The sequence below is a fragment of the Geotrypetes seraphini genome, chromosome 2, assembly GCF_902459505.1.
Source record: "Geotrypetes seraphini chromosome 2, aGeoSer1.1, whole genome shotgun sequence".
Taxonomy (NCBI): Eukaryota; Metazoa; Chordata; class Amphibia; order Gymnophiona; family Dermophiidae; genus Geotrypetes; species Geotrypetes seraphini.
In genome coordinates this window covers 481,683,628-481,703,975 of record NC_047085.1, presented here as the reverse complement: position 1 = coordinate 481,703,975, position 20,348 = coordinate 481,683,628, and the positions used below count along the sequence as shown (strand labels likewise).

Below are 20,348 nucleotides of genomic sequence, written 5' to 3'. Positions count from 1 at the left end.
GCTAGATCTGGTGTAGGAGAGATAAAAATGAAGAAGGCAGTGAAGCTTGAATGAATGATGTAAAAAGGAAAGAGGAGGAACAGGCTGGATGGGAAGAGGGGTATAGAAAGAAGTCAGATACATATGGAAGGGGGAGAGGGCAGACATTGGATGGAACGGGAAGATGCTGGAAGGAAAAGAGTGAAAAGAAGATGAAAGCAGAAACCAGAGACAACAAAAGGTAGAAAAAAATAATTTTATTTCTATTTTGTCATTAGAATATATCAGATTTGAAATATATATCCTGCTAGAGACATAACTGGGGACTGCTGTATTCTGTTAGCATGATATTTCTATGTAGCATTATATAATAACTTGGCTTGTTCAGTTTTCTTGATAGTAGAGGGGATATATGTGAAGGGGAGGGGAGATAGGGTTTTGCTGGTCCGTGCTCTGTATATTTGTATTTATAAATTCACAATTGTTCAGAATATTGTTTCTTTTTATACTTTAACTAGCTGATGCCCCCGCGTTGCACGGGTATTTAATTATAGCAATAACACTGTAAATGGATTCAAATAAAGATACTTTATAGTGGTGAATGAAAGTATTTTTTTACAGCTTAATAAAAAGTACAATATTCAAATTATAAAGTGAAATATTTGACAAAATGAATACAATACAACTAACGCAAAACGTGATTATAAACAACAATTTTAGTTTCACCTCCTGGAGCAAGAACATATAAATTCTTAGGTGAACCCACCCTTGAGCAAGCAAAATAGAGTTGTGGGCCGTGAGACCCCCAGAACATATCACCCCAGGTAGTGAGGGATCTGCATACCAAGTTTCGTCCAAATTGGTCACAGTGAGAATGGCAGCTTTTTACATTTTTTCCATTGACATGAATGGGTGAAATCTGATTTTCTGTTTGTAGCTCCACCCACATGTGCAGGAGGGCCGCGAGACCCCCAGAACATATCACCCCAGGTAGTGAGGGGTCTGCATACCAATTTTTGTTCAAATCGGTCAAGCCGTTTTTGAATTACTGTGAGAATGGCAGCTTTTTACATTTTTTTCCATTGACATGAATGGGTGAAATCTGATTTTATGTTTGTAGGTCCGCCCACGTGTGCAGGTGGGCCGCGAGACCCCCAGAACATATCATCCCAGGTAGTGAGGGATCTGCATACCAAGTTTCGTCCAAATTGGTCACAGTGAGAATGGCAGCTTTTTACATTTTTTCCATTGACATGAATGGGTGAAATCTGATTTTCTGTTTGTAGCTCCGCCCACTTGTGCAGGAGGGCCGCGAGACCCCCAGAACATATCACCCCAGGTAGTGAGGGATCTGCATACCAAGTTTCGTTCAAATCGGTCAAGCCGTTTGTGAATTACTGTGAGAATGGCAGCTTTTTACATTTTTTCCATTGACATGAATGGGTGAAATCAGATTTTATGTTTGTAGCTCCGCCCACGTGTGCAGGGGGGCCAGGAGATACCCAGAACATATCACCCCAGGTAATGAGGGATCTGCATACCAAGTTTCGTTCAAATCGGTCAAGCCGTTTTTGAATTACTGTGAGAATGGCAACGTTTTACATTTTTTCCATTGACATGAATGGGTGAAATCCGATTTTATGTTTGTAGCTCCGCCCACGTGTGCAGGTGGGCCGCGAGACCCCCAGAACATATCATCCCAGGTAGTGAGGGATCTGCATACCAAGTTTCGTTCAAATCGGTCAAGCCGTTTTTGCGTGATCGCGGCACATACACACACACATACATACACACATACATACCTCCGATTTTATATATACTGTATAGATAAAATACGTTCAATATAAAATCATAATTGCGGCTTGTGCAGATGGGATCAGATGGTTTGCGGGGACCGAGCTCGCGGAGATGGGGCGTAAATGGGGTTTTTAAATTTTAGTCCTAGTAGTTTGCTGGTCCACAAAATAATTCTTTTATTTCTGCCTGTCCACGGGTGTAAAAAGGTTGAAGAACACTGCTATAGAGGGTAATCCATACCAAGTGCCCTTTATGGAATAACACAGCAATTCCAGTGACCAACTTTGGGCAAGAGGATTTATGCCTGCTGAAGCCTGGTATAAATCCTCAAGCTTATATGATGCAGTATGAAACACAATGAACTAGGGCTGCACATCAATTAATCACAATTAAATTTTTTAATTGCATAAAGCATCCCCCGCTCACATTTCCTTCTATACTCGTACAGTGGCAAATATAGACAGCAGAAATTAATTCTCAGAACTGACACATTTTAATTGCTAAAATGGAAATAAATCATTTTTCTTACCTTTGTTGCTTGATAATTTTATTTTTCTAATAATTTTATTCTGTTTTTTTAAATCACCAGACAACAAAGGTACGAAAAATGATTTATTTTCATTTTAGTAATTAAAATGTGTCGGTTCTGAGAATTTATTTCTTCTGTCTATGCCCCCAACTTTTACTAAACCGCGATAGCGGTTATTAGTGCAGGGAGCTACGCTGAATGCTCCGTGCTGATTCCGATGCTCAAAGAGTTCCTATGAGTGTTTGAAGCAGCGCGGCTCCCTGCGCTAATAACTTTTATCATGGTTTAGTAAAAGGGGAGATATAGTTGCCACTGTACAAGTACAGAAGGAAATGTAAGTGTGTAAGTGGGAGAGGATGCTTTATGTGATTAAAAATTTATTTGTGATTAATCATAATTAATTGATATGCAGCCCTACAAATTACCCTATTCTATATCACTTCACCTACATTTTTGGAATGCCCCTGATCTGTCTATACCCCTCCTATGGCCCTGCCCCCTTTTCAGTTGCATGCTAGACAATTTAAGCTTCCTGTGTTATAGAATAGAATGAAGGCAGATTCACAGGCAAATCCTGATTAGACTACCACTATTACTACTATTAATTATTTCTATAGCACTACTAGACGAATGCAGCGCTGCGCAAAGTTACACAGAAAAACTGATTACTAATGTCTTGATAACTATTTAGTTGCATGTGGATCTGAGATATGTGCTAAAATTACTCAAATTTGGTCACCACATAAGGAATCTGGGGATAGGTCTTAGCTAAGTACTGTATCTTCTTTGCATTTACTTCCAGAAGGTGGTTTTCTGGGTTCAGTCTTAGCCTCAGTCCTTCCTAATTTGCTCTTTAGCCCTCTTATCACACTCACCCAATTGCTAGGACTTAATCCTTTTTATTTTTGCATATTGCATTTAACTTATCTACTATGTTGATTCAAACTCAACTCTCTTGATTTGACTCCATTAAATTCCTGTGTGGCCTAGGTTGTCTAGTGGCTTGCCTTTAATCATCTGGTGTTCAAGTTTCTGAAATGACAACCTGCTCTTGCATCTCTCCTTATTAGACAGAAGATTAGTCATGGTTCTTCACTTTCATTACGGGAGGTATTGATTCTGAGCTCTCATTTGAACTGGTAAAATCTCGCTTTTATGCATTTTGCCAAATCAGATCTACAGTGGCGTACCTAGCATATGTGACACCTGGGGCCCATCATTTTTTTGCAACCCCCCCATCTGTACGAAAAACATGATTTTTAGTAACAAGCCACACGTCACACATGAGTACCTAGGAAAAGGTAACATCTTACAAATGCAGTGAGCAGTACATCAATACACCCATTGTAAAACTAAACAAGCCAGACTAGTACAGATCAATCCTACACCGTCAATCCTAACAGAAAATCATGTTTTTCGAACACACAGAACACAGAAAATACCTTCGCCTAGTATGGAATATGTCATCACAAACTAACCCCTCCCTCTTTTACAAAACTGTAGTGTGGATTTTAGCCACGCTCATAGAATTCTGGGCATCAGAGCTGCTACCACCACGGCTGGCGCTAAAAAACGCTCCACAGTTTTGTAAAAGGGGGGGATAAAATAGAAATACATAGACAAAGGTTAAATTGAACCAGCAAGAAGTTGGACTCTGCATACAATGCAACACCACAGAAACAGTGACACATGTCTCCTAAAGCAACAAATAAATAAAAATTTTTGTTCTACCTTTGTCTTCTCTGGTTTCTGCTTTCCTCATCTTCTTGTTACTCTCTTCCTTCCATCCACTGTCTGCCATCTCTCTGCCCCTATATGGCATCTTCTCTCCTTCTATGCCCCTTCCAGAAACTGTATGCCTCCCCCTTCCATTTCTCCTTTCACCCCCATTGGTCTGGCATCTCTCTCCTCTCCTTCCCTCTCCCACACCTCTCTTCTGCAATCCCTTTCTTCCCTCATTTTCCTTTTCAATTTATTTTCTGCATCCATCTAGATTACGTTCTTACTACTCTCTCATCAATTTCCTTTTTTACTGTCTACCTACAGCTCGCCACCTCTTTCCCTCACCCCTCCAGTATTTCCCTAACTCAATCCTTTTCCCCAATCATGTGCCCTCCTTTTATTTATCCCCTCCTTCCATCATCTGCCCTCTTCTCTCTCCCCACTTCCATCCTCTGCCCTCTTCTCTCTCTCTCCCCCCACTTCCATCCTCTGCCCTCTTCTCTCTCTCCCTTTTCTCCACTTCTATCATCTGCCCCTTCTCTCTTTCCCCCACTTCTATCATCTGCCCTCTTTTCTCTCCCCACTTTCATCATCTGCCCCTTCTCCAAACTTCCATCATCTGCCCCTTCTCTCTCTTTCCCTCACTTTCATCATCTGCCCTCTTCTCTCTCCCCCTTCTCTCCACTTCCATCATCTGCCCCTTCTCTCTCTTTCCCTCACTTTCATCATCTGCCCTCTTCTCTCTCCCCCTTCTCTCCACTTCCATCATAGAAACATAGAAACATAGAAGATGACGGCAGAAAAGGGCCACAGCCCATCAAGTCTGCCCACCCCAACAACCCTACCCCCTTGAATTTACCCCCCTAGAGATCCCACATGTGTATCCCATTTCCTTTTAAAATCCTTCACGCTGCTGGCCTGAATCACCTGAGGTGGAAGTTCATTCCTCTGCCCTCTTCTCTCTCTCCCTTTTCTCCACTTCTATCATCTGCCCCTTCTCTCTTTCCCCCACTTCTATCATCTGCCCTCTTTTCTCTCCCCACTTTCATCATCTGCCCCTTCTCCAAACTTCCATCATCTGCCCCTTCTCTCTCTTTCCCTCACTTCCATCATCTGCCCTCTTCTCTCTCCCTCTTCTCTCCACATCCATCATCTGCCCCTTCTCTCTCTTTCCCCCCTCCTTCATCATCTGCCCTCTTCTCTCTCCCCACTTCCATCAACTGCCCCTTCTCCCCACTTTCATCATCTGCCCCTCTCTCTCTTTCCCCACTTCCATCATCTGTCCCCTTCTCTCAATCTCTCCATCCACCACAGGCCCATCTTTCTCCCTCACCTTTCCGAGTTTGGCAACAAGATCGGCAAGGGCCCCCCCCCCCTGCGACGGCACTGAGCGGCATCGGCGCCACCCCCCCTCCACGACGGCACTCAGCGGCATCAGTGCCCCTCCTGTCCCATGACAACACTCAAGTTCGGCCTCCTTTTCTTGGCATCAGCAGAACTTCAGATCGGCAACAGGTTCTCAGTCAAAAGCTTCCCCTGACTGAACTGCCTGGGCGGAAACAGGAAGCTGAGTCAGGGGAAGCTTTTGACTGAGCATCTATTGCCGATCTGAAATTCTGCTGATTCCAGGAGAAGGAGGCCGAACTTAAGTGCTGTCGAGGGGCAGGGGGGGCGCCAATGCTGCTGAGTGCCATCGCGGAGGGAGGGGGTGCCGATGCCGCTTAGTGCTGTCGCAGCCCAGCCTAAGGCTGCACCCAGGGCGGACCTCCCCCCCTTGGTACGCCACTGCAGATCTATAAGGCGCATGCTATACAGAGATGCTAGTCTCATTCTTATCCATGCCTTAGTCAACAGTTTTGAGACTTCAGATTGTTCAGAATACTGTTATTAGACTTTTACATCATCATTCAGAACCTAATGAATGGCCCTTTTCAGCCTCATGCACTCCCAATAGTCTATAGAGTTAAGTTCATGATTTTGGTTTTAGTATTTCATGCCATGCATGTTGGTCATCCCATCTATTTGATAAACTCAATGTACAGTACTCCCCCAATATTCACGGGGGTTCCGTTCTAGGAACCCCAGCGAATCTTGAAAAACCGTGAATACGGTTTTTCGTGAGGGAGACTGGAGAGGGCAGCGGGAGATGCAGGAGAGAGCAGCCGGAGCGCCGGCGAGTGAAGGAAATCACTCACTGCATGCTCCGACCGCCTCTTCCTGCACTAAAGTTTGGCCTTACCAATCGAGCTGGTTTATACATTTCAGGTCAACTGACATCAATAGTGCATGTACTTTACAAGCCTTGTGCATAAGGAAAAGAGTGCACACCCTGCCCAGATAGTGCACACCTTGCAAAGAATGTGTACTCTTTTTGCCAAGTGTGTACATGTGTGAACCATGCGTGTCAGTGCACATGCCATTTGAAAACAGGGTGCACTCATTAGAAAAGAAAGTGACCGCTGGATGTTATTGCTGCTGTTTTGGATTTGGGTGCTGACCTGGGCTGCAGAGAATGAGGATTGCTGCCACCCGGAACCACTAACAACAACTGATAAGCCCCAAGTGAGGGGATGGTGGGCCTTCTGGGTGGGGTTTGACAGGAGCAGATGCGTGATTTTTATGGTGGGGGAATGAATTGATGGGGGAACCATGAAGTATTGATGGGGAGAGTGAGGATCTCATTGGCTTTGATTGGAGGGGTTGTCATTGACTTCTGTTGTGACATAAGGGAATCTTTGGATCGTGTCAGGGAAGTTTGTGTGTGTATGTGTGTGTGTGTGGGGGGGGGGGGGGAAGGGGTCATTTTCCTCTAGATAAAGGCAGGTTGTTCACCCTCTCCAAGAGAATGAGAGGGCACTCTAAAGTTAAAAGGGGATAGATTCCGTACAAATGTAAGGAAGTTCTTCTTCACCCAGAGAGTGGTAGAAATCTGGAACGCTCTTCCGAAGGCTGTTATAGGGGAAAACACCTTCCAGGGATTCAAGACAAAGTTAGACATGTTCCTGCTGAACAGAACATACGCAGGTATGGCTGGACTCAGTTAAGGCACTGGTCTTTGACCTAAGGGCCGCTGCAGGAGCGAACCGCTGGGCACGATGGACCACTGGTCTGACCCAGCAGCGGCAATTCTTATGTTCTTATGAATGGCATTGCATTTCAAAAAAGCCCATCCCAACCACAGTGGGGTGCTGAAAAGTTCTCAGTCCAACCAAAAAGAGAATGACGTGGATATGGTTCAATCAGTGATCTGAAACAACTTCAAAACATGGAATTATGTTTTTGCAAATTGGTACTTAACATAATAAGATAGCACTCATTAGTTAAAGGGGCAAAATAACACTCAGAATTTAGGAAATTGGTTGGTGGGGCTGAGAACTTTTCAGCACCCCCTTATATTTACGCATATTGTTTGGGTAGCTGGTGTTGAGGTGAATATGATTGTTGAGGAAAGGTGGGGGGGAGGGGGGGAAAGATGCTTAAAAGTGAATTGGGAAGGGACAAAAGAATGGAGGTTTTCCTAAAATACTTCATGCCATTACACTGGCCCTGATTTCTCTATCACCTCTTAGTCTAACCCAGAGGTGTCAAGCTCAATCACATAATGGGGTCAAAATCTAAAACATAGGCTAAGTCACGGCCCAGATTTTTTATTAACATACTTAGGGGTCCTTTTATTAAGGTACGCTAACTGATTTAGCGCACGCTAAATGCGTACCTTAATAAAAAGGACCCCTTAGTCTTCGTAGAACTATAGGGTTACAACCTCTCCAACTCCATGCCGGCTCTGTGATGTAAACAAAATAAATAAAAAAGACTTTTCCTCTCTTTTAGGACCTAGTTCACACTTGCTGTCTAGCACCAGCTCTGGCAGGATACACATTTCAAATCTGACATATTGTAATCACAAAACAGAAAATAAAATTTTTTTTCTACTTTTAGTTGTCTGGTCATTATTCAAATTAAAAAAAAAAAAAGAGCAAAGCCTAAGATGTAAAAGGAATCATACTGTCATGGAAATTGGAACTACCTTTACCTTGAAGTAACAGAAAACTATTGATCTGTTTCTAACATCTACTTAGGTAATGGATATTGCATATTCAAATGTAAGGCACAGAATTAAAAGACACAACCTTTAGCCAACCAACTACAACAAGCGTATTATTACCAACTACAACGGTTGTAACGGTTTCCTTCCCTCGTCTGTTGTGCTGCTCCCTGACATCTATCCTCACCTCATCCAGGTCCACGTAAGACCCCGCACCCTCCGGGAACATTTCATCCACTGCCGGCTTCGTGGCACACACAGCATCGGCCAAAATAAGAACACCACCGAGCTCCAGCGATCACCGAGCTACAGACACCCGAATGCTCTCTTTCGGTCAGATGACCTCATGCAAGCAAATGCTCCTAGAGTGAAGGCGCGGGGAAAAAAAAACAGAAAGCCTCTGCAGGCTGCTTTAATGTCTGAATCTTCCTCCTGAGTTCCCAGATGCTCGTGAAGAGCAGCGGCAGCGGTGATTACGCCGGTGGCAGGCAGGGTGCAGGCAGCTGGGAGGACTAGGAAGCCGGGATGGAGGGAAGGAAGGAACAGCAGGCCAGATCGTGGCAATGGCAGGAATTGTCTGGTGGGCCACATTTTATTACTCCGCGGGCCAGATTTGGCCCGCAGGGCAGAGTTTGACATGTCTGGTCTAACCGAAAGAAAGATATTTGGGATGGAGAGGGGAAACATAATTTACTTGTGAGTGCACTCTGTGAAGTTTGTGATAAGTGCTTGCAAAATTTTTATTGGACCATTTTTTTTTTTTTTTTTTTACATCTGAGAGGCAGTGGTTAGTAAATGCAGAGCTCAAGTACCATCAGCAGAAGAAAAATCTACTCAACAAGCCCCGTGTCTAGCTACATTAAGATAAAGGTGCTGTAAGGCTGTGCATAAACATATCCCAGATAATAACACTTCAGCGAAGATAAATGGGCTGTTTAAGTGGCCTGTTTTATGTTCTGTGTTTTGAAGAGCAAATGAACTAGATGTACCAATGCCCACACACTCCTAATGGATCTAGTCACGTCTAACGATATGTATTTGTCACAGCTCTGCACTATATAGGCCTTGTTATTACTTTACAGTATGCTCATTTTTCTAGAGCTTTTACCCGAAGCACTTGAGAGCGGACAAGTGAAATGAAAATGATGAACTGTAAAAGTGAGGGAACTAGGACTTCACTGTTTTCAACAGCACATGATATGCAAGGAAAAAGTTACAGAGCAGGAAAGACAGAGGCACTTCGGCTAAGGGATGAATGCTGCTTTGAATAGCTCTCAGAAGGAGGGGGGGGGGGGTCAATGTGGAGCTTGAAAGGAAGAGTCCCATATCAGAGGAACACCTGGGGATGGAGTACAGAATTAGGCAGAGAAGGTGGCAGGAGATAAGGGAAAAACAAAGAAGCCATTTTAACAATGTGTGCCTAACACAGGTTATAATGGCAAACTATAGGACATGCTCAGGTGTCCTGCAATAGAAAAATTGAAGGGAGGAGGCAAGTCACAATCTTTTTTTTTAATGGCGCTTGCATCAGAAGGAAGGCTCAGAGACAACGTGATTTGCTGCTTGCTGCTTGCCCAGTACTGAAGGATTTAACAGGTACCTGGGGGGGGGGGGGGAGGAAGTTAAGAGAAGGTGGATCACTTGGAGTGGTCAGATGACAGGGCTTTGGGATCCCCACCAGCCACAAACCAGCTGTGCTACTGCTGGTTAGGCCTGAGCTCAAAGTGGGTGGGTCTGTACCACAAAATTCTGGTGAAGGGAAAGGAAAAGAAATTATAATGGCATATCACAATTCAGAAAAAAAGGACAAGAATAAAGAAGCAGATATTCAAATGTACACCTCAAACATTCCATTCAAACATATGCAAAATGGAAAAAATGCTTTCTTTTTATGGCATAATATCTTCAAACAGATTCATTTTTCTCTTGACATTATAGGAATGAACATCCTCCCTGTGCCAGGCTAGACTGTAGATGAATTCAGATTCAGGGCTAATACAAGGGGGTGTCGAAAAGTTCTCAGTCCCAGCCAAGATGATAATGACATGGATATGGTTCAATCAATGATCTGAAAAAATGTTAAAAAAACATAGAATTTCATTTCTGCAAACAGGCACTAAAAAAAAAAAAAATAAGATAATACTCTTTTCAGCTAGTTGCAAAATAATTCTCAGAATTTAGGAAGTTGGTTGGTTAGTCTGAGAATTTTCAGCACCCCCCTCATATAACATATATAGGCTCCTCTTTAATTGCAGGGGCCCACTTAATTACAGTGCCCTCTGAACTCCTTCACTAACTCCTGCTGCTTTGGGTCCATGAACAAGTTCACTATGGCTTCTATCTGCGTCAGGGATGTTACCTTCACCTGCAGTACCTGTACTGTAACTACCATTAACATCAGCTCTCATGCTTAACTTAGGGGTAAGCAGCTTTTTATTCCAGATGATCTTCAGCCAGTATGAACATCTCTTCCTCTTCCGGTCATATTTGAACTGTAGTGGTCACCTTGCTAAAATTTAGTATAGGCTTTATAAAATCACCACATTAAGCTATTCAGCAAGACTCGGTGAGCGTAATCTATTCGCTCTTCATCAGAGATACGTAGCTAGAGTTACCAGATTTAAAGACAGACAAACCTGGACAATGGCCCCGCCCCCATTCTGCCCCAGCCCTGCCCTGTTCTGCCTCTAGCCCCACCTTGTTACGCCTCCAACCCCTCCCCATTTTGCCTCTAGCCCTGCCCGCAAAAGGCCGTGTCTTTTTTTTTTCCATCACGACTCCTTTGTTGTTCTTTTTTCCCGATCTCCAGGCCGTGTCTGGAGGGCCTCCAGCATGCACGGATGCGTGTGACATCATCTTTACATGCTTTTTGAAGGCCCCCCAGACGCAGCTGGAGCTCAGGGCTTTCCAAAACCCAGACAAACTGCCGGGTTTTAGAAAGTCCGTTCGGGAACCCCGACAGTCATCTAAAAAGAGGACTTGTCTGAGCTTTTCCAGATGTCTGGAAACCCTATGCATAGCTATTCATCATGTTATCTATCTATATCTATATATATATAAAATCGGAGGTATGTATGTGTGTATGTATGTGTGTGTGTATGTGCCGCGATCACGCAAAAACGGCTTGACCGATTTGAACGAAACTTGGTATGCTGATCCCTCACTACCTGGGATGATATGTTCTGGGGGTCTCGCGGCCCACCTGCACACGTGGGCGGAGCTACAAACAGAAAATTAGATTTCACCCATTCATGTCAATGGAAAAAATGTAAAAAGCTGCCATTCTCACAGTAATTCAAAAACGGCTTGACCGATTTGAACGAAACTTGGTATGCAGATCCCTCACTACCTGGGGTGATATGTTCTGGGGGTCTCGCGGCCCACCTGCACACGTGGGCGGAGCTACAAACAGAAATTCACATTTCACCCATTCATGTCAATGGAAAAAATGTAAAAAGCTGCCATTCACACTGTAATTCCAACTATAAAACACTTTCTATGACACTATAACCACTAGGGACATCGTTTCTATTCTACCACGGACACCATACATATAGAGTTTGTATGTTCTAACTGTGTTTGTAACTGTTTCCTTCATGCACCCCAGTTCATAATGTTATTACATTACATGAGTACTCACATATCCTGAACTAGGAACACAGATTCCATTCTGAACCGGGAACAAACTACATGGAGTTTCTTTTCAACCTGAGTTTCCACATATTGAGTTGTTTAAATCAATACTGAAACTTTTGGATGCCACTTATTCCAACAGATCTTCCTTTTCAGTTTAAGAGATTGCAATTCCAGTGAGACTTGCATTCTCTATCACAATCAACAAATCACAGGGACAGACTATTACATACTGTGGAGTGGATTTAAGATCCCCCTGTTTTTCCCATGGACAACTTTATGTTGCTTGATCAAGGGTGGGTTCACCCAATAATTTATATGTTCTTGCTCCTGGAGGTGAAACTAAAATTGTTGTTTATAATCAAGTTTTGTGTTAGTTGTATTGTATTCATTTTGTCAAATATTTCACATTATAATATGATTATTGTACTTTTTATAAAGCTGTAAAAAAATAATTTCATTCACCACTATAAAGTATCTTTATTTCAATCCATTTACTGTGTTATTGCTATAATTAAATACCCGTGCAACGCCGGGTCATCAGCTAGTATATATATAAAATCGGAGGTATGTATGTGTGTATGTATGTGCCGCGATCACGCAAAAACGGCTTGACCGATTTGAATGAAACTTGGTATGCTGATCCTTCACTACCTGGGATGATATGTTCTGGGGGTCTCGCGGCCCACCTGCATACGTGGGTGGAGCTACAAACAGAAAATCAGATTTCACCCATTCATGTCAATGGAAAAAATGTAAAAAGCTGCCATTCTCACAGTAATTCAAAAACGGCTTGACCGATTTGAACGAAACTTGGTATGCAGATCCCTCACTACCTGGGGTGATATGTTCTGGGGGTCTCGCGGCCCACCTGCACACGTGGGCGGAGCTACAAACAGAAAATCTTATTTCACCCATTCATGTCAATGGAAAAAATGTAAAAACCTGCCATTCTCACTGTAATTCAAAACCGGCTTGACCGATTTGAACAAAACTTGGTATGCAGATCCCTCACTACCTGGGGTGATATGTTCTGGGGGACTCGCTGCCCACCTGCACACGTGGGCGGAGCTACAAACAGAAAATCTGATTTCACCCATTCATGTCAATGGAAAAAATGTAAAAAGCTGCCATTCACACTGTAATTCCAACTATAAAACACTTTCTATGACACTATAACCACTAGGGACATCGTTTCTATTATTTTCTTTTTTTTTTTTAATAAAATTTTTATTGTAAAAGCCGTCAGACACCATACATATAGAGTTTGTATGTTCTAACTGTGTTTGTAACTGTTTCCTTCATGCACCCCAGTTCATAATGTTATTACATTACATGAGTACTCACATATCCTGAACTAGGAACACAGATTCCATTCTGAACCGGGAACAAACTACATGGAGTTTCTTTTCAACCTGAGTTTCCACATATTGAGTTGTTTAAATCAATACTGAAACTTTTGGATGCCACTTATTCCAACAGATCTTCCTTTTCAGTTTAAGAGATTGCAAATTCCAGTGAGACTTGCATTCTCTATCACAATCAACAAATCACAGGGACAGACTATTACATACTGTGGAGTGGATTTAAGATCCCCCTGTTTTTCCCATGGACAACTCTATGTTGCTTGATCAAGGGTGGGTTCACCCAAGAATTTATATGTTCTTGCTCCTGGAGGTGAAACTAAAATTGTTGTTTATAATCAAGTTTTGTGTTAGTTGTATTGTATTCATTTTGTCAAATATTTCACATTATAATTTGATTATTGTACTTTTTATAAAGCTGTAAAAAAATAATTTCATTCACCACTATAAAGTATCTTTATTTCAATCCATTTACTGTGTTATTGCTATAATTAAATACCCGTGCAACGCCGGGTCATCAGCTAGTTATTAATAATAATAATAACCACCTATTAAGTTTGAGACTACGGCAAAGAAAATCAGCTCTCTATAATGTGAACTTGATAATATTTTTATTTTCAGTTCGAATTATTTCCTTATATCTGTTTGCATTACCTTAATCTGTTATAAGTTGTAACAAATTTATAAATAAAAAAAATAAAATAAAATAATAACAACTTTATTTTTATATACCGCAATACCAGAAGCAGTTAAAGGCGGTTTACGGAGGAAGAGACTGTATACAGACAGCGATATTACAAACAAACTTTCAAATTACATTAGCATGTTAAGATGAGTCAAATTTATCTGGAAGCGTTTTCTGTCTACCCCGTTTTGTTCTCCGTTAAGGGTACAGTGGTTCTCCATCTTCCTTCTAGTCCTTTTCCTTTCTCAAATTATGATAGCATATAATGTTTCCAATGCTCAGAATAGCATTGATAAAAATAGACATTCTTCAATGAAATATGAGTACATCAAATAAAAAATTGAGGCTTTAGATGCTAGTATTTATCATCCAGTTTGGACTAGCTTTCATAAGCCACTTGTGGTTAACAGTCTCTTGCATTTTTAATCAAATACTGCAGTAAAGCACTTCAGTGCATAAAACATGTAAAGGCCTAATAATGCCTACGGAGATTTGCCCAAATGAATTGATTGATTTCCTTTGAAGTCACTGATACATGAAGATTAAATGCCTTTATATTTGCAGTGCCGGATGCAACATCTGGTCTTTGCACTCTGGGGATCTCCTGGCAGGACAATCAAAGAAGGAGACTGTGAGGGAAATTTTGTCGCAGGTTGCAGTCTATCCACTTCATCAGTCCCCTTGCAAATCCCTAGTGGAGCAATATGCATAGATTCACCTTTTTTCTTGTATCTGTCTTAATTAGATTGTAAGCTCTTTTGAGCAGGGACCGACTCTTGAGTGTTTCATGTACAGAGTTGTGTGTGTCTGGTAGTGCTATAGAAATAATAAATAGTAGTAGTACCGTGTTTCCCCCGAAAATAAGACACTGTCTTATATTAATTATGGGCCCAAAAAATGGGCCCCAAAAAAGGCACTAGGTCGGGAATGTCTCATTTTTTTCATATACAATGATCATCTCTCCCTTCCTCTCCCCCACATGTGCAACATCTTTCCTCCCCTCTCACCCATCCCCTTGTGCAGCAGAACCCTTACAACTTCTATCTCTCCCTTCCATCCCTTGCAGATTCTATCCCTCCCTTCCTCCCATCCCCCGTGTAACATTTTTATATCCTCCCCATGCTGCCGCCGCGCACCCCCCGCCCCTCCCTCAACCGACCCCCATCTCTCCCTCTCACCTGAACCGTGCGACAGAAATAAATACCTTATAACAAACCGGCAGCATTGGCAGCAATCTAGACAGGCTGCTTCACGGCCTGGGCTGTTCCTCTGCCACATCACTGATGACATCATCAGCAATGCGGCAGAGGAATAGCCCAGACCGCAAAGCAGCCTGTCTAGATTGCTGCCAATGCTGCCGGTTTGTTATAAGGTATTTATTTCTGTCTCGCGGTTCGGATGGGAGGGAAAGATGGGTCGGCTGGGGGGAGGGGGGAAGCGCTGCTGCTGCTGCTGGCTACTAGGGCTTATTTTCGGGGGTAGGGCTTATATTAAGACCTACCCCAAAAATCATGCTAGGGCTCATTTTCGGGGAAGTAGATAGGTGAAACTAATTTTCACAAGAAAAATACATTCATATTCAGAAAATGTACATACACATCCCCCTCCCACCACTCACCCACATACACACGTACACATATATATACACATAGAGAGAGAGAGAGAGGGGAATTTTTGAAATGACATCAAATCTAAATTTGGATGTTTTGTAAAATACGCACAAAAATCCAGTAGTGAGTATCACAATTTTTAAAACAGAAAAATGTATGTTTGTTTTGAAAATGGCCATTTCTTGGGCATGCTTGTCCTTAGTACAGCTACCTTTTTGAACCATCTTTGAAAAAAAAAACAAAAAACACACCAGATCTATAAGAAAAACTTACAAAAAAGCCATTGGTAGGGTGACCAGAAGTCCGGATTTCACCGGACATGTACTCCTTTTTAGGACATATCTTGGGGTCCGGACGGCTTTTCAAAACCCAACACTTTGTCCGGGTTTTGAAAAGCCTCCTCTTTTTGCGTCGGGCAGGGAGGAAGTCCATGCATGCGCGGATGCCACGCAATGATGTCACACGCACGCGCGGACTTCCTCCCTGTTCGACAAGAGCAGTCAGCGGGGGCCAGGGCTAGGGCAAGAATGTGGGCGGGATTAGGGCATTTCAGGGCGGGGATGGACGGAACTGGACAAGCCTGGGGAGGTCGGGGTCTGGATTTTCCGATTGGAAAATCTGGCAACCCTAGCCATTGGGATGTAGGAAGGGCCAGCATTTTTAGTAGACTGTCGACACACACATCCCAGCACAGCCAGTGGGGCTCCCTAGGGGGACACTTAAGTGAACATCACAGAAAAAGGCCCAGGTACACATTTTACCATAACCCCCTTATAGCATAAGGGAAGCCCTCCAAAACCTACTGGTCCCAAATGTACACCACACCAGTAGCCCTTATGCCTGCAGGTTTCACCTATATTTTATTCCTTTATTTATTATTGGGATTTATTAATGACCTTTTTCATTAAGAGATTCACCCAATGTGGTTTGAAATACATTGAATAGTAATCAGGTACGATTAAGCATTTTGGGATATGGGTGGGTTTTGGAAGGATTACATAATCCACCATAAGCGTACTAGTTAGAGTGGGCTATGGGTCTGGGTCCCCATCTCTATGGCTAACTACACTGACCACTAGGCTACTCTAAGAACCTGCTTGCTGCTTTACTAGGACTGGCTATAACATCTGAAGCTATCCTGCAGTCAGGTACATATTGTTTAAGATGCGATTAATCCAGAATACTGCGGTTAGGCTCATTTATAGACTGAGGAAATATGACTAGGGAAGGGAAAAGAAAGTACCAAGCCTTGAAGCAAACCCAATCCAAACAAAAAGAGGCACTGGAGATGTCAAATCCAACCAAGTGGTCAGAGATCCTTTATTAGCAGTTTGTATCGAGGTTTAAAAACAAGCAAAATGCCCAAAAGGAGAAGTCCCGACTGGGATCTGAGTTTCGGCAAAAACATCGCCTTCCTCAGGGGACAATTGTGAACGTGTCGGTGTCTCTTCAACCAAAAGAAGCACCAAAAGGTAGGTGCCAGCCTTATGTGTGATCCTATCCGCCTGCTTAATTATGTGGGCACTGTTACTATGCATGGTCCTGAGGTGAGAGGAAAAAACTTTGTTAGGATGTTTAGATCAACCTTTGTCTAAGAAGCTGCTAAATCTTGGAAAAACTTACTGGTTCAAGTTACTTCTCAGACTAATTATAAGAATTTCAGAAAGCATTTTAAAAACATATCTTTTTAGTAAATTTGTGTTAAAAGCAAAATGGTGTGTGCATTTTATAGCTTTTAAAAAATATTTTAATTGTTATTTTGGGCATTGTCTCCACTCTTGTTGATTGTGAACCTCAGTGAACTTGTATAGGTATTTGTAATGTAATGTAAACAATTGTCGGCTTCTCCCTGACATTGTCCACGGACTGCTAGCACTAACCGCACAGTGTAATGGTGGTCAGAGGAGATATTCAGTGGCACTGTGTAATTAAGTCCTACTGAATATCCATACATAATCCACTCATTGGGTCTGACACAGGCAGAAGCTTCTCCTGCCCAGTTAAACCCCATTGATCATCATCCCCTATTTCCTCATTAATCCAATAAAGAAAATAAAACTCTTAGAAATTGGTCACAGATGTATTGAGTTAACCCAACCATAGGCAGCGGAACGCTTTTTTGATTGGGGGACCTAAAAGCTCTGCCCCAGACCTGCCCAAACTCTGCCCCTGACTCCACCCCCATAATAATAATAATACTAATTGTAATGCAATTTATTCCCTCCATTTTTCATATATACACAATTTTATGGTAACCACAATATAATGGTCACCACAAAATAAAAAAAACACAAAGCACACTGTACGCAGAGAAAATGTTAATTATCATTTATATTCGGGGGTTTTTCAAAGATGTCAAGTCAGATGACTTTAAAATATGCAATGTCACCTCAGTGACAACTACTGCTACCCGATTCACGATTCGAATCAATTCAATTTCCCAAAAAATTGGCCTCCCGATTCAGTGATTGACCCTTCCCCCCATACCTTCCAAAAGCAGGAGCTGCAGCGCTGCCTCTTGCTGGCCATCCGCTGCTGCTCCTGCTTGAGGGGAAAGAGTCAGTCAGAAAGCCTCCCCCAGCTTCCCTGCTCTTACCTCCTTAAGGCAGCTTGCAGGCTCATTCATGTTATAGCGATCCCTGCAGCTGCCCGCCGTCCTCAGCAGCACGTTCTCTCTGCTACGTCCTGCCCCTGCTCTGACATCAGGGGCAGGATTGCGGCAGAGAGAACGTGCCGCTGAGGACGACGGGCAGCTGCAGGGATCGCTATAGCACTAGCGATCCTGCAGGCTTCCGTGTTATCCTAAAAGTAAGAGTGGGGAAGCTGGGGGAGGATACAGGCTTGCGGGGGGAGCAGGCGTTTGCGGCAGGGAGCAGGCTGAAGAGTGCCTTCATGGCAGGAGGGCAGGCCTTTGCAGGAGAAAAGAGTGCTTCACGGCATGGGGCAGGCCTTTGCGGGGGGCAGGAGAAAAGAGTGCCTCACGGCAGGGAGGCAGGCCTTTGCAGGGGGGGCAGGTCTTTGTGGGGGGGCAGGAGAAAAGAGTGCCTCATGGCAGGGGGGCATGCCTTTACGGGGGGGGCAGGTCTTTGTGGCGGGGAGCAGGCCGAACAGTGCCTTCCCGGCAGGGGGGCAGGCTTGTGCAGAGGAAAGAGGAGGAAGGAGTAAGAGAGGGCAGGAGAGATGCCAGACTTGGGGTGAAAGGAAGAGAAAGACCAAACAAAAAAGAGGGGGAGGAAAGCAAAGGAGAGGCGCTGGACTAAAGGAGAGAGGGACAAGAAATGCAAGACCACAAGGGGAAGGGTACAAGAGGGACAGATACTGCTCCAAAGTAGGTGGGCATGGTGCAGGATGGCAGGAGAGATAGTAGGAGAAAGCCTGTACTTGGGGAAGGGGATACAAGAGATAAGGAAGAGAGAAAGATGAAGCTGGATATGGGGAGAGATAAGATGCTGGACATTGAGGGAGCATAGGAACGGGGAGAGGAGAATAGGGACAGAGGTACAGAAGAGAGATGCTGGATGAAAGGGTAGTTGAGAAAAGGAGAGATGGTGGATCTGGGGATGGTGGGGTCCATCGCTGCAGCTGCGTGGGGATGGAGATGAAAAAAAAGAAAGATGCCAGACCTCTGGGGGAGGAAAGGGAAACAGAAGGGGAGCACAGAGATGGAAGATGGATGGTTAGCACGGAGAAAAAAGAAAGAAGGAGAGCCTGATCAGAAGACAACCAGACTAACATGGGACCAACATGATTTGAAAAATAACCAGACAAAAAAAGGTAGGAAAAATAATTTTATTTTCTGTTTTGTGATTACAATATGTCAGATTTGAAACGTGTATCCTGCCAGAGTTGGTGTTAGACCACAAACGTGGGCTAGGATTTAAGAGAGAGAGGAAAAGTATTTTTTGTTTGTTTATTTTGTTTACACCACAGCGCCAGTGTGGTTAGGAGAAGGCAAAGGGGGTGAAGAGGCTATAAAATAAACACACCAGGATGTTTGAAAAGACACCCAATTGGGCAGGAAAATCGAATCGAATCGAAAAACCAATTAAGTAGGCTGAACCGAATCAAATCAAAATTTTTTTTCCTGAATCGGGCAGCACTAGTGACAACTATAGAAAAATAGACAAATAAAGTGCAAAATATAGACAGCAGATATAAATTCTCAGAACTGATACATTTTGATCACTAAATTGAAAATAAAATCATTTTTCCTACCTTTGTTGTCTGGTGATTTCCTGAGGCTCTGGTTGCATTTTCTTTCTTTATCTCTCTCTCTTTCTTTCTCGTTCTCTCTCTTTCTTTCTCGTTCTCTCTCTTTCTTTCTTTTCCCTTTGCTTACCCTCCCCAGATCCAGTGTCAGTTCTCCTTTATACCTACCACTACCTTTGTTCCAGGTCACCCTCTCTCTCACTCCTCTGTTATGATCTTCCATCTCTTTATTCTTCCTCAGGGTCTTTCCCCTCTCTGTCTGCACCTCCGATAGTCTAGCATCTGCCTCCAGTCTTTCCTCTTTGGTCCAGGCCTTTCTCTTTCTCTGTCTTTCTTCTGCTTTCAACCCCCCCCCCCCCAGTCTTTCTCTGCCTCTCTCTCCTTCCTCCCTATGTCCCCCTTACTGCCTTCTAGCCTTTGTCACACCCCCAAAGCCTGCCTGCCTGCCTCTCTCCCTGCCATACTGAAGCCAGTCTACCTGTCTCCCTCCCTCCCTACTGCGCCAAAGCCTGGCCTACCCGCTGCTGATTCCTCCTCCCCCCCCCCAGTCCGCTGTCGCCCGCTGCTGCAGCAAATCCAAGAAGGGAAGGGAAGAGCTAGGTGCGTGCAGTGGCACCGGCCCACAAGCCTTCCCCCGATGTTAATTTTGACGTCAGAGAGAAGGTCCGGGCCAGCATTGGCTGGCCCGTACCTTCTCTCTGACATAAGAATTGACGTCAGGGGGAGGCTTGTGGGCTGGCGGCGTGCATTGGCTGCATGCACCTAGCCCTTCCCT

The 20,348-nt window shown here is 43.6% G+C and overlaps 1 protein-coding gene across 3 annotated transcripts in view; it reads right to left on the bottom strand.

The window, feature by feature from the left end:
- The window catches only part of ADCYAP1R1 (ADCYAP receptor type I), a 372,428-nt gene that overhangs the window by 297,480 nt on the left and 54,600 nt on the right, over nucleotides 1-20,348 (bottom strand). The window contains exon 1 of one of the 3 annotated variants that reach the window (XM_033931773.1): nucleotides 4,037-4,096. The exons of the other annotated variants lie outside the window; for them this stretch is intronic. The gene's annotated coding sequence lies outside the window, so the exon portion shown is untranslated. Of the gene's footprint in view, nucleotides 1-4,036; nucleotides 4,097-20,348 lie in introns of those variants that run through there. 3 annotated transcript variants of the gene reach the window in all.